General features: G+C 39.5%; 1 long non-coding RNA gene across 1 annotated transcript; it reads left to right on the top strand.

Moving 5' to 3' along the window:
• The first annotated feature begins 694 nt into the window (after positions 1-694).
• On the top strand, positions 695-15,040 carry LOC150033530 (uncharacterized). The gene is made up of 2 exons (XR_016524041.1): positions 695-941; positions 14,842-15,040. It is a non-coding gene; the product is annotated as an uncharacterized LOC150033530 (long non-coding RNA).
• Positions 15,041-15,747: the final 707 nt, after the last annotated feature.

Consider the following 15,747-nt stretch of genomic DNA (forward strand, 5'->3'; position numbering starts at 1 on the left):
AATTAGTTTATGGTCATGAGCCAGGTAGTTCCCATCTGAGAATTTTTGGATGTGCAGTATATGTTTCAATTGTTCCATCACAACGTACTAAGATGGATCCTCAAAAAAGATTAGGAATATATATTGGATATGATTCTCCATCAATTATTAAATATCTTGAACCCCTGACGGGTGATGTATTTATTGCATGATTTGTTGATTATCATTTTAGTGAGACAAATTTTTCAACATTAGGGGGAGAAATTAATAAGTTAGAAAAAGAAATTACATGGAATACATCGTTATTGTCTCATCTAAATCCCCAAATAGATTAATGTGAACTTGAAGTTCATAAAATAATTCATTTACAAATATAGCAAATCAATTACCATATGCATTTATAAATGCTAGGAAAGTGACTAAGTCACATATACTAGCTGCAAAGTCTCTCACTATGCTAGGAAGTGAAGTTCATAATTTCTCTGTATTCCTTGGATGAGAACATAGGAGTTTTGTAGGCTTTGGCTATTTTGGAACAAGAGGGTTTTGAGAGTGTTGAGAGGAAGAGATGATTTTTCAGATTTCTCTTACAGAACTTTTCTGTGTCTCTCACTCTTTTGAAAACCACACACGGTAGAAAAAGAACAACACTACAACAAATATCCCCTAAGATAGCTTTTCAATCTAGCATTTTTGAAAGAAGACTATAAAAAATGGGTTAAATTTAAATGGGGAATTTTTTATATTTAAAAGAAAAAAAAGCAAAGGAGAAAAATTCCCCCTCCCCCCACCTCTCCCTCCCTCCCTCTCTCTCTGTGTCCGATAGCACATAGCCCTATTTGTGTCTCTTCCGACGAGTGTGGGAGCAACAGCGACGTCCGACAGCAGCAGTGACTCTGGGTGTGGCGGAGAGCAAACGGCGACAGCAAATAGCAGCGGCAACGTGACTCTGACATGGACAGGTGATGACAAAATGGGGGTAATAACTGTATTGTCCTTCTATTTATTTGAGGAAATCCTTGAAGTGCATTTAAACACCCTAAAACCCCCTTTCTCCTTCTATTCAGCGCTTTCATGGTTCAGTCCATCTTCAGTACCACACCCACACCCCCTCCCCCACCCCCCCATCCATCCATTCGTCGTTTTCCATCTTCAGCGCCCTTTCGTTTGTCTTCAATATCGTCAATTTTCTAGTCGCAGCTTCTGTTTCGTGTTTCACCAATCTATTAGTTCGCCGCCTCATCATTTTCTTCTTTATAAGTCGACTTCAGTGCCGACGTTCGTGAAGTGTTCCAAGCTTGCGAACACCCCAAACAAATGGTATTTAACCACTCCCACTAGCTTGTAGCTAGTGGAAATAGGTCGAATCTGTAGGGAATCTAAGAGAACGGTCTTAGCTATAAACTTGAATTCAATGGTCACAATAAGGAGGGGGTTGGTTTCTTTTGTAATTTGCAAGTGATTTAAATAGCGAGAACTTAACTTGCATGAAAGTAGAAATCGAAAGGTATGAAAATCGACTTAATTAGAAGTCTATCCTAGGGAATTTGGATTCCACCAATTATTTTGGTTGATCATGGAACTCTAAAGATGCATTACTTGCTTGTTTTTATCCTTAGATGGTTTGTCCAAAAGACCAAAGCAAGACACCCTAGATCATTAATTAATTGCTTAATTAATCTAGATGCTCAATCAATTAATCTATGTACTTAATTTTTTAAACCAACAAAAGGTCATATACATATATATATATTAGTGGGTTGTTTTGTCTTATGTTGATGTTTATTTGGGCTATTAGAGATGTACTATTAAATGAAAAAGTTTTTTGTATGGTTAATAGCCTTTGATTAATGGAGATGAACATATAGATACTTGTTCTTCCTTTAATTGTTTGATCCTTTTGTACATTTTAATTTTCTTCGATTGTTAGAAAGCCATGGAACCCAATGAATTATTGTCGAGTTGTATTTGGTTATTAATGAGATGTTTCTAGACGATGTTGTTGCTGCCTTCTAGCTTCTAGTGTTGGAGAGGTAGCAACACGCGGTGGAAGAGAACATGATCCATAAGCATTCTAATTCATTAATTTTGGCCGAAAAGAAAACGGGTTTTAAGAACATACTTTTGAAGAACCTTTGAAATCTTGATTTCCAGCTGCAAATTCCTCCAAATCTTTGTGCAGACAACCACAAGATCTTCCCTAATATTCTCTTGGTGCTCTAGATTGAGTTGTGAGATTCAAAATCAGCTGGAATCAAAGGGAATTTGGAGAAAGTTCACTGCATCAACCCATTGAAAAACACCTTCTTCTCAAGAATTTTTCAGAAAAAATTTATCGGTTAAATCACCTCAACTTCACTCCAGTCTATTCAATATATTGCAAACTATCATGCAAAGAGATTTGCTGCATGAGATGCAACTCATGCTTGGAGTTATTGAAGCTTGATGGTGGTGGGTTCCTAATGAGCTAGTTGAAGATGAAGATGGAAAAACCTATTTTCCTTTTTTGTGTAATTTTATTTCCAAAATCTAAAATTGATTTTAAAGTCATATTTTATTTCTAAAATCAAAACTTTATTAATTTTACAAATTAATTTCATAAATTAATTTTCTAATAAAATTAATAAATAATTATTTAAACAATTTAAATAATTCTAATTAATTTAATATCCGATATTAAATTAATTTTTACACAAATTCATCTTCAAATATTTAAATCATATTTAAATATATTTTCTCCAATTTCGTTTGATTCTAATTTGAACATTTCAAATTAACTTATTACACTATTCTAAAACTAATCCATTTTCGGGCTAGTAGGGGGACCTCATGGACCTACAGATCATGAGCTCTAACGATCCAAGATTAATCGGCTAAACTTATTAGACCGATCTAATCCCCATTCGTTAACTGATGGGTCACTCCACTAAAGCCCATAGTTGAACTCCTCTCACTGTAGATATATTATGTCCACTCGATATAACCATGATTAGTAAGTCAACCCTTCACAGGTTGTTCGTAATAACGGCTGGGTCAAATCTCTATTTTACCCCCGAAATTACCTTTTGTTCCTTAAGTCCCCACTAATCCCCTAATGAACAATTTTTTTGTGATCCAATCAATAAAACTGAGTCTATTTCATGCCAATGAGAGGGCGGGATCTCTTGTTCAAGACCCAGAATCAGCTCTTAAGGGAACAACCTCTTTACTATCCCTAAAAGTGGGTAGGAGTGAATTCCCTCTTGCACCCTATGTCCCCAACTATCTATCCAGTCTTACTCCTGAAATGGGAGTCTTATTGAGTCGACGTTGTTGAGCCAACCCTCACCTATGCAAATCTAACAGTAATCCCGAATAAACAAGAATTCATAGTTAGCTCAGGATTAAGGTCAAGTTACCTAGGTTATCGCTTTGAAATAGTCAGTCTTAAACAGTAAAACGCGTTATAAAGTAAGAGTGACTCATTTCGTGATCCTATCTTGTACAAACCCTTTTGCACAAGGACATCCCCACTCCTCGTGTCCAACATGAACGAATTAGGATCACATCGTTTAGCACTTTACAACTCGTTGTAACAACTACATAACAGGCCGCATCCAATAGTGTTATCAGAATAAGGTACCCAACCCTATCGATATACTATAGATGGCTATTTACTCGAACTTGATCCACCTTTATGTCTCCACATAAAGTTCAAGTACTCATCTAATAGTCAATGGACTTTTAGGTTTGTTGGATTTCTATTAAGCAAATAGATCTATTTAATAACACCTTTATTGAATTTTTAGCATAAGTTCCATTGTTTACATACCACGAGTTTTACGACATAAAACCCAACATCTAGATTGTTCGTTACTATTGTGATTCCAGCTGGGAGTGTATTGTATAAAATAAATTGGAAAAATAAGTTCTAAGTATAGATGATGTATTGATGCTTTGATGCGTTTATGTATTTGTAACGCGTTGGTGCATTAGAGATGTGCAACAGAACGCACGACACTCCTATTGATGTTCAAGTTTTCCTAAACCAGACCCAAGTATAAATCCAATTTAAGTTCCTGGTAAGTCCAGGGTCGAACTTAGAGATTCAGTTAAGCTAACGCAGACCTTGCGTTGTAGCTGTTGTAGGGTTTCCAAAAATATATGAAGAACTGTGTTATTTACACTAAGGTGTTGTGCTTGTGCAAGAAGATACAAAAGAGTTGAGTAGTGAATGATGAATCATGCGAAAATGGATTTTAATGTAAGTGGTATGTGTCGATCTAAGATGAATGTACACAAACCAGAGTATGATGTGGATGAGATGGGATGATTTGCTTATCTTTGTTTATGTGTTAGACTTTATTCAACACTTCTCAATGCGAATAACATACAAAACCTACCTCCAGGATGCATGCGTCGAACACAGAATGCAATAAACACCAGTAAGTCTATCTCTAGATGTACTAGGCATTCTACTTGATACGGCTTATTTATTCTCTCGAATAATCTAAGTTAAAGATGCTTTTACCAATTGATCAAGATGACTTAAGACTTTAAAATGAGATATTGCATAAAGTATAGATGCATTCAACATAAACAAGAAATAAACAATGGCAAAGTATGATGGATCAAATATATGAATTTATAAAGAAACAGATTGTCTTTACAAAAGCAATATTTAATCAGATGAAATGAAAGCGATAAATGAGATGAAAGGAACTGAGTCAAGCCGCACAGTACAATCTCTTGTATCTCTTTGGCTCAATTCTAGTTGTGTACAATCACTTGTATAGGAGTTGGACGAAGTGTCTTTCTCAAGCTTGACTTCCTCCGCTCCCTGACCGGCGGTGATGGTGGTTCTCAACCCTTCTAATCGTCTTGGCACCACAGCACAACTTCTAAAGAACTAAAACTATGACTACGCTAATTATGAGAGTGAGGATCTTGAAAATTTTCTGAATATGTATATGTATATCTGTATTCTGGAGGGACTTCATCTATTTATAGGCGTTGGTCATCTCCACTTGGTGATGGGCAGCATTAAAGTCCATACCCTGGTCAGCCGCCTGACACTCAAAAGCTTTTCAGACGCCGCCTGCTACAGGTGCCCATACTTGCAAGTGGTGATGTGACACAATCAGCCTAGATCAATGAATCTTCTCTGCGTTGAATTCCCTCCGACGCATGGCCCATGCGTTAGAACTTTTGCCTACGACACTTCTTGATTATGCGTTAGCTTCTTGTTGAAATCCTGCAATACAATGTGTTAGTGTCGCATTATTTAGTAATAAAACTTATTTTGCATGAGTTTGCTAATGTTTGAGTAATTCCATGCATTACTTCTAAAAATAAAGAGATTTTATCATTAAAAACCTTAGTTGTTCCAACTTAGCAGCAAAAATAACTTGTATTTCTACAAGTTATCATAGATCATCCTCAAATTTGAACAATGCTTGTCCTCAAGCATTCCAAAATAATTCTTTGTTATCTCCCTTGTCTTAAGTGTGTAGAGTTCGCCTCTCATCATATTCAGTCATAAGCTTGAGATAAGAGTTTAGAAAATGTAACTTAGATTGACTTTTTTCTAAAAGGAATAATGTTTAGCTTCAGATGCAGCAGGCCTTTTATCAACAACTCCTTTCGTTTCTCAAAACATTCTCGTTTTTTTCTAAACCAGCAATGTGTTAGATGTTCTTTTTAAGATAAATGCCGGATAAAAAGAAAAATATGAATTTTTAATTACCCATGTGTTGTTCCAGGTATCCCACTTTTGTTTTGGCTTGCCCCCATGGGTGTCATGCGAGCATCCAACTACGGGTGAAAACCCTTAACAACTAAACTCATATCTAATATTCATGCGTTTTAGGATACAATTTTTTTAGACTAGATAGAGGAGTTCTATGGTACGCATTGGTCTATGAGACTTAACTTCATTTTGGCTTGCCCCACGGGTCATGCGAGCACCCAACTACGGCTAAGTGTCTGTTCCAACTTTTTAACTCATGTCACTTTGAGATTTTTCTTTTGAAGTAATGACAGAGGAGTTGCGTTTAACAATTTTCTTATTTTGTTCCCTTTCTTTATGATGTACTTGTTTGATGCGTCTTAACTCGGATTTCGCTCATCCCTAAATTTGGAGATGAGCTAAATCCTCATTGCTAAAAGAGAAACAAAATTTCGAAAAGGCTTTGAGAGTCCGAAAGGAATTTTGATTTAAAGCTTGCATGCGTTAGAAAGAAAACATATAGTATTTTTAGATAAATTCAGGTCTTGTTGATTTTCCTAACGCCTACTCTATACTTATATATTTCATATAGTTGATATCATTGAGGTCAAGCAAAGCACAAGACTAGAAAATAGCTAAAGAACAAAAAAAAAGTATGCTAAGGTCAAACAAAAGGAAAAAAAATGATAGAAATTTCTCATTCATTTTCATAGAATAACATGAAATAAACAAACAAGTCAAATAAATACAAAAGATCATCAAATAAATCAAAATACAAAATAACCCAACACCCCAAAACTTCATTGTGCTGGTGCATCATCCCTGCATTCTTCTCTAGGGTCTTCATCCATAAAGCGCAAAGGGTTTCTAAGATGAACAGGCAATGGAGGCAGGGCAAACATTCCAACCAAGACCTGATTGATGTACTGCGTTGTATAAACGAATTGGTCTTGCATCCTTCTTGTTTGCTACCTTAGGTAATCTCTTAGAACCCAATTTTGTTGCTGAAGACCTTCGATGGACGCGGCCGATGGTCTGAGTTGATCACTAATGAAAGTTTTTCAACTCTTCAAGGTTAGTACTGCATTGAGGTGGTGTTGGTTCTTCGCTTCTCCCAACTGGGTCTTCAAAATTTACTGCGTTACTCGATCCTAACCCAGTTAGTTCAAAGATGGTTGGAGGAGGCACAAAATTGGGAATTAGACTTGGTGAGGGCGAAGGAAGGGAACAAGGGATGTCTTGATCTATATCAGTAGGTTCTTAATGCGTTTGATCAAGATTCCCTTCTGGCGGGGCCATTGGTGAGTCATGGAGAGTGAGGTTTAGGGTTGGCCATGCTTCTTCATCCGTAAGTTTAAGCTCTGCTTCGTAATCTTCATGCTCTAAAGCTTCGTCGTTGTGTTCAACTAGCTGGATGCGTCTTCTTTTGGGGGTGCGTTTAGATGATCGAGGTCTGGTTGCCACTTCTTTGGGAGGCAAGGCAGGCTGATGCGGCGAACAGCGAAGTAAACGCCTGATTAACTTGATGTCTATCAGACTGTCGATCTCTTTATGATCATCCCCCAGAGGAATGCCCCCGCATTCACACAATGCACAAATCAGCCATGGAAAATACAGTTGTCCTCTTGGTTTGGTTTTGATGGCCTTGATCTGATCCCGCGTCGTGCCTTGAGCAACTCCTATGCGTTGCATCCTCAGAACCGGATGCTGATTGCTCATCTACTTCCTCCAAGATTAATTTTCTCTTTCTTGTCACTCTCTTTTATCTTAAGGGCTCTTCATTCGCGTCAATTTGGCATGATTGAGACGCGTTTAGGCCAAATCTATTTTCTTCTTCTCCATCTTCTTCTTCTAATTTTCTTCAAGCATCATAGCGTACTGCTCTGCTTCGTCCAATTCAAGTGATGCGTTCGGTGGGTCAGAACGCATCATTTGCTCTTCCTCTTGGCCTTGATTGAGGCTTGCCAAAATGGCCCCAAACACTTTCTGCTCGTCCAGTCGAGCCAATTCCGCCAACTCTTCAAGGTTATGCTCTGACGCAGGACTGTCAGAGGTGGGTCTAGGTGAAGTAAATGGTGGGGTGTCTGATGGGGTATGAGGTGACCCAGGGGATGAGATGGCGATGGGTGAATGCAACGTTTGGCTGGATGCGTCTGATTCAACTAGGTAGATGGTTGCTAAGGATTGGATTGAAAGTGGAGGAGGTGGACGCACGGCTGGTGATGGGGCGTTGTGAAGGTAAGCTAGAATGGGGTCATACGTTGCACCCACCGGAGTTATGTTAGAAATGAATGGTGGTGGGGCAGGCTTGGTGTATGGCTTATTGGTAGCCGTAGATGACGGACGCTGCCTCGACTTTGAAGGGGTTTTGGGCTTTGGCTTAGGAGTGGCTTTGGGTTTTGGTTAAGGAGTTTTAGAAGAAGGTTTTATGGGTGTTGTGGTAGGCTTCGATCGAGACGGCCGTTGGAAGGTGGAGGTTGTTCCGCCGTCATAGGTTTGATTTGAACAGAGAGTTTTGAGGTTTTTCGAGGGCTTGGGGGAGGCGAAGTTGAAATAGATGACGAGGAGAAAGAACTTACAGGTGAGTCATTTTTGAAACTCATCGTTTGGTTCTGACTATCAGACGCTAACGACATTGTGGCCGGAGAGAAGTTTGAGCAGATTGGCGGTGAGGGAAAACGAGAGGTATAGGGTTTTCTTTTTCTTTTTCACGGAGGGCTCGAAGGTAGTAGGGAAGAAGAAGAAAACGAAGCGTTTTGGTCTTTTTATAGGCAGGGGAGAGAAAGTGGGGTGACGTCAGGTGGCGCCTGACGTTCGTAATAAATGCAAAGTCGAAGGGACGTTCTTGGGTTCTAAGCACTCGAGTGCTTTGTATTTTCGAGACACATCCCTTCAATTGGGGCCATGCGTTAGACTTAAGTCTGACATGTCTGTTATTCCCATCTCGATTATACACAACTTTTTTTTAAAAAAAAAAAAAAAAAAGTAAAATTTCTAACTTATGAAGGCAATAACAAAGAATAATCAATCTTAAAATACAGACAAACAAACAAACCAACAAACTCAAACGCATTGGTAAAATACATAATGCAAAAAGAACAAGGAAAGAAGAAGCGCCCCTAGAATATATATCGATGTGAATGCAGGGATGCTTCGATGCGGGCCTCAGCTGGCTTCGCGTGGTGCAAAAGATGACTTTTGACGTTCCATGCCATCTTCAAAGTATGGCTTCACTCTTTGGCCATTTACTTTGAACGTGTTGGTGCCATCCTCCCGTGTTAATTCCACTGCTCCATATGGAAAGATTGTTTTAATGATGAAGGGTCCTGACCACCTAGATTTTAACTTCCCTGGGAACAAACACAAACGTGAATTGAACAATAGAACTTTTTGGCCAACAACAAGCTCTTTCTTACTAATGCGTTGGTCGTGCCAACGTTTTTTCTTCTTTTTGTAGAGCTTGTTGTTCTCGTATGCATTCAATCACCATTCTTCAAGCTCATTAAGCTGAAGTTTGCGTTGAGAGCCCGCAGTGTCCAAGTTCAAATTTAGCTTCTTAATTGCCCAAAAAGCCTTGTGCTTCAACTCTAGGGGTAAGTGACAAGCTTTTCCAAATACTAAAGAGTATGAAGACATACCTATGGGGGTCTTGTAGGCAGTCCTGTAGGCCCAGAGTGCTTCATCTAATCTCTGTGCCTAATCTTTCCACAATGCGTTGACACTTTCTCCATGATAGATTTTATTTCTCGATTGGATATCTCAGCTTGACCATTTGTTTATGGGTGGTAGACGGTAGCGATCTTGTGCCTAACATTATATTTGGCAAATAATTTAGAAATGATGCGATTAATGAAATACGTACCTTCGTCACTTATCAAGGCTCTTGGCGTTCCAAAGCGTGTGAAGATGTTCCTGGTAAGATACTTAGAAACAGTGGACGCATCATTTCTGGCACAAGCTACTACTTCTACCCACTTTGATACATAGTCTATTGCAAGCAGGATATATTGTTGGCCGCAGGATAGGGGAAAAGATCCCATAAAATCAATACCCCAAACATTAAACAACTCAACTTCAAGAATATTGTTCAAGGGCATTGCGTCCCTTGATGAGATATTCCCCGTGCGTTGGCAGGGGTCACATTTACGAACAAACTCCCTTGCGTCTTTGAAGAGAGTGGGCCAGAAGTATCCGCTTTGAAGGATCTTCGCAGTGGTTCTTTGCCCACCGAAATGCCCTCCGTAAGTAGAATCATGACACTCAGCCAAGATGCATTGTGTCTCCTCCTCTAGAACGCATCGACGCATTATGAAGTCAGGGCCTTGTTTATAGAGAAACGATTCATCCAAAAAATAAAATTTGCTATCATGTAAATGCGTCCTTGATTTTACTTTCTTGATCTTGCATTTCTTGATTTTCTAACCTGGACAGGTGATCAGCCACCTGATTCTCAGTTCCCTTTCTGTCCTGAATATCAATATCAAATTCCTGTAACAGCAGCACCCATCTTATTAATCTTGCTTCGCATCCTTTTTACTTATCAGGAACTTTATGGTTGAGTGATCTGTGTAGATGGTGGCCGACGCACCTACTAGATAAGATCTGAACTTCTTGATGCCAAACACTACAGCCAACATTTGTTTTTCAGTGGTTGTGTAGTGTTCCTGAGAGTCATTTAGTGTCTTGGACGCGTAAAAGATGGGATGTATCAAATTTTCTTTCTTCTGCCCTAACATTGTTCCTACTGCAACATCACTCGTGCCGCACATGAGAATAAAAGGTTGCGTCCAATCCGGTGTTATTAGTACCGGGGCTGTAGTCAACGCATATTTCAATGTTTCAAACGTGTCACAACAGTCTTCATTGAAATCGTAGGGCTGGTTTGCCTCTAGTACTGCACTCAAAGGTCACGCAATTTGAGAAAATCCTCTAACGAACCTTCGATAGAAGCCAGCATGCCTTAGAAAACTTCGTAGAGCTTTAACATTTGATGGTGGTAGAAGTTTAGTTATGACAACTATCTTGGCTTCATCAACTTCCAATCCAGCTTTAGATACTTTGTGGCCTAAGACAATTCCTTCAGTCACCATGAAGTGACATTTTTCCCAATTCAGCACAAGGTTCGTTTCCTCGCAACGAGCAAAGACGGCCTCCAAATTATCTAAGTATGATTGGAATGAGTCTCCAAAGACTGAGAAATCGTCCATGAAGACTTCAACGGTCTTCTCCAAGAAGTTAGAGAAAATAGCCACCATGCACCTTTGGAATGTTCCAGGTGCGTTACACAGCCTAAAGGGCATGCGTCTGAACGCAAACATTCCAAAGGGACAGGTAAATGTTGTATTCTCCTGATCTTCTGGGTCAATCAAAATCTAGTTATAACCAAAGTATCCATTAAGAAAGCAATAAAATTCTTTACCAGCAAGTCTGCCAAGCATTTGGTCAATGAAAGGAAGGGGGAAGTGGTATTTCTTAGTTGTCGCGTTAAGCTTCCTATAGTCCATACAGATGCGCCAGCCCATGACAGTCCTTGAAGAAATGAGTTCATTATTGTTATTGACTATCACAGTTGTTCCCCCTTTCTTGGGAATGCATTGGACTGGGCTTACCCAGCTACTGTCGGATATAGGATAGATCACTCCCGCGTCCAGCCATTTTAAGATTTCTTTCTTGACCACTTCCTTTATTATGGGGTTCAGCCTTCTTTGAGGCTCAATCAATCTCGACTTCCCTTCTTCCAGCCTGATCTTATGCATGCAATAAGATGGGTTGATGCCACGGATATTCGCTAGCGTCCAACCTATTGCACACATGTGCTTTTTCAGCATCTGCAAAAGAGAGTGTTTGTTAGGCTCAGTAAGATTCGCGGAAATAATTACAGGTAAAGTTTTGTTTGTTCCAAGGAAGGCATATTTCAGGTGACTAGGTAACGATTTCAACTCAAGTTCTGGTGGTTTCTCTAATGATGGACGCATTGGTTTTATCTACCGCTCACTCAGACTTGACGGCTCTGGTTCTTTTAGGTTCTCCTCCAACGCGAGGACCTCGCACACATGGGTCTCCTCTGTAGGCAACTCTAAACTGTTCAGCTGAAAATATTCAATATCTGGGAACTTTAACGCATTTAATACATTAAACTTCACCTCTTTATTATCTGCATGCATAGTTAATTCTCCTTTATGCACGTCAATTAAAACTTTCCTAGTAGCTAAGAAGGGGCATCCAAGGATAATTGGTACCTCATTATCTGCTTCATAGTCCAAGATGATAAAATCTGCTGGGAATATGAAGATGTCAACCTTTACCATAACGTCTTCAATCTTTCCTTTTGGGTACTTGATTGTTCTGTCAGCAAGTTGAAGAGTAACAGAAGTGGGTTGTGCTATACCAATTCCCAGTTTCTTAAAGATTGAGAGTGGCATGAGATTAATGCTGGCTCCCAAATCGCACAATGCATGTCCCACATCCTCCTATCGAGCATGGAACTGTGAAGCTCCCAGGGTCCTTCTGTTTCTTAGGTAACTGTTTCTTACTAACGTGTTGTACTCCTGCGTTAGTACAATTACCTCCGTCTCGCTGACTCTCCTTTTCTTCGTCAAAATATCCTTAAAAAAATTTACATATTTTGGCATTTGCTCCAAGGCCTCTATAAGTGGAATGTCGATATGCAATTTCCTCAGGAGCTCAAGAAAGCGCTTGAATTGTTGTTCATCATTCTTCTTTATCAACCGTCTAGGGAATGGTGCATTCAGCGGCACTGCAGGTTTTCCCGCATTAGACGTACTTGGTTCTGAATGGCTTGTGGTCTCAGGCGTTCTTTCTTCTTGATCTTCTACTGCCATTGGACGTGTGTTGCATTCTTTTGAAGGACTACTATTTCTTGGATTCATTCTTCTTTCTTCAAGAGTTTTTCCACTTCGCAACGTCACCGCGTGACATTCCTTCTTTCCATTGTTCCCAGAAGTTCAGTATTGTAGGTAGAACTCCAGGCTACCTATTTTTCAACTCGCTCGCTATCTTCCCTACAAGTATTTCCAGGTTTCTGATAGACGACGTCTGGCTTTTCAACAACGCGTCATTCTAGGCTATGTACTCCTTTAATAGGTTCTCAAGCGGAGATCCTGAGCTCGACGCCTGTCCTTCTCTATTAAAGGGTTGTTGATGTGGCTGATGCGTTGGTTGAAATGCAGGTGACGGTCCTTGCCTTTGCTGTTGGTTCGCCCCTGGATGATGCTCCTGATGATTTCCTCCTGTCCAAGAAAAATTTGGATGGTTTCTCCATCTAGGATACTATGTATTGGAAAATGAGTTGTTTTTAATGAAGCATACTGACTGCGGGTTTTGTGGGCAATCAGCATAAGAATGAGGATCTCCACAGCCCACACAGCTAAGCATAGGCTGCCTGAATGCTTCTACCTGATTGACCTTCTGCTGATTTCATGCGTTTCCGAATGATATGTTCTGCAAAAGGTTGGTCATCGTAGCCACTTGTGCAGAAAGTGTGGCTATTGCATTGGAATCGATAGAATTAACATTCTGAGATCTCTTCTTCCTGTCAGTTCTTCCATCATACGAATCGTCCACCCATTCCATGTTGTGCTTAGCAATGCGGTTGTAACAACCCAAATTTGTACGCATACACTACAGGAAATTAAATGTCAAATGTTAAGCAAGACGAAATTTTATTTAAAGGGGTGGTAAATGTAATACCCTAACCCTAATTTAGAAAGCAAGAAAACAAATAAAATATATGATTAAGAATGAAAAATATATAAATTTAATAGAAAAATCATGTGGAAATTTAGAATTGGAAAAATAGGAAATTTATTAATTATCCAAAAATAATGAATAAAGGGGCAGAATCAGGGAGAATTAATTAGAAGTTGGCCACTAGCTAATTCAGAAGACAACGGGCAGTAGATAACTTTTTGTTTGGTCACTGTTCATTGGAAGAATTGGAGGTGAATTAATTGCCCATATACTCTTAAAATTTGAAAGAGTTAAAAAGAGGAAGTGGAATCCATAAGTAGTGAAGGCAACCACACGTGAAAACTAGCAAGATTGGAGAGAAAATTGGGGAGAGCGAGAGTGGAGAGAGCGAGATTCTCAGCGAGACAGTCGGAGAGAGTGGAAGCAAGAGGGAGAGCGGGAGTGAGAGCGAGAGTGAGATCAGCGAGAGCGAGAGCGAGAGTCACGAGAGTTAAACCAGCGAGATTCTAAGAACAAAGAGAGCGAGATTTGGACAGAAGCGTGAATTATGCGTTGAATTTGGACACAATCTTATAGATTATACATGGAAAACCCTAAAATTGAATACAAACAAAAGTTGAAGACGTAAGGGCAAACGTTAGCCAAAATTAGGTGTCTTATTAAGAGAAATTCTTAAACCCAAGTAATTTTAAAGAAGCCATTTGTAGGATGAGTTGTCACACAGAAAAGAGCTAGAAACAGCTATAAATAGGAGGCTTTGGGCTGGAAGTTAAACTCATTCTCAAACAAAACTCAGTAGTAAAAATCGTGTGAAAAAGGTGAAGTAATTCTGTTAGTTGAAGGAGGAAACGTGAAGTGCTGCCCAAATTTCCTTCCAATTTAAGAGGGAAAACTATACTGATTAAACCATAAGGAATAATAAGGAATAACTAGGATCGCAGTCAAGGTAAGTAGTTATCTCACCAGTGTTTCATGGTAGTGTACCTTTAATATGTTGCATAATTATGTTATTGTTATGTTGCATTACATGTTTAAAATACGTTTATCGACAAGGGACCCCATGCATTATGTGTGTTCATAAGATTAAATTTTAATTAGATAAAGGTTATGCTTCTAGGGATAGCAGGGCATGTATGGTTGCACCCCTCTAGTCCAATCTTATGTTTATGTTAATGGTTGATGTTGGATACGACTCTGGCCCTACTGACTGCATAACCCGCTAATCATCAGATGGGCTAGTTTTCGCCTAAGTTCTCATCTTCCTATCAGGGCGGAGAAATTTACGTTAGAAGCATAACCGACCACCACATGTTATTATATGTTTTCGGTCCCAATCATATGTTTTCAGGACATGTTGCATGTGATTGTGCATTTGGTCACTACCCTATGTGAGAACTACTTACTGGGCATATTATATACTCATCCTATTTTTATAAACTTTGTAGGTAAGGACACAGCGTAGGTGGCAGAACTGGACATCGCTCAAATGGCCAACCATCAAACTCACTATTATAGGCATATGCATTTTTGTATCACTACGCTAGTGTTTTATGGATCCTGGTGTTTTGTAAAATAAACTTTTTATATAGTTTTCTACCTAATTAATAAAATCTTAGATATGTTCTTTTGAGATTTTTATCAAAACCTATCTCATAATAGAAAAGTCTAGGTATGCATGTCGTAGTGGTCGGATCATAATATGTAAGGATCCGGTCGTTACAGCGGTCTAATATATTTTTAGCCTCAGTGTAAGATTTATCCATAATTCCACTAGCTGCCGCTACGTCGGCTGCCATCTGTGATGCTCTATTCAATCCACCATAAAAAGTCTCCATCTGGATAGTTAGTGGTAGTCCATAATTTGGGCAATTTTTTACCAATCCCTTAAAACGCTCCCATGTGGCGTTTAAGGTCTCAGCTTCTTCTTGTTCAAAGTTCATAATATCTTGACGCCTCCTCGCGTTAGTGGTAAGTGGGAAGTATTTTTGCATTAATTTCTCCACCAACTTCTCCCAGGTGGTGATTTCACCAGGCTCTAGTGAGCTTACCCATTATTTTGCGTCATCACGCAAAGAAAAGGGGAACAAAGACAGCCTAATCGCCTCTGGGGTGATTCCACGAATCACAAATGAATTACACGTTTCCAGGAAACGCTTCATGTGGGCGTAAGGATCTTCACCACGACTACCCCTAAATTGTCCAACAGTCTGGAGCATTTGAAGCATTATAGATTTCATCTCGAACCTCGTCCCATCTAGCGTTGGGTATATGATTCTTGGAGAGAAATCATACAGTACAGGGGACGTGTACTCCCTCATGGGACTTGTGCTACTGTTCGCCATTAGGATCAG

Source organism: Benincasa hispida, chromosome 10 (assembly GCF_027475165.1).
Source record: "Benincasa hispida cultivar pf3 chromosome 10, pf3_genome.v1.1, whole genome shotgun sequence".
Taxonomy (NCBI): domain Eukaryota; kingdom Viridiplantae; phylum Streptophyta; class Magnoliopsida; order Cucurbitales; family Cucurbitaceae; genus Benincasa; species Benincasa hispida.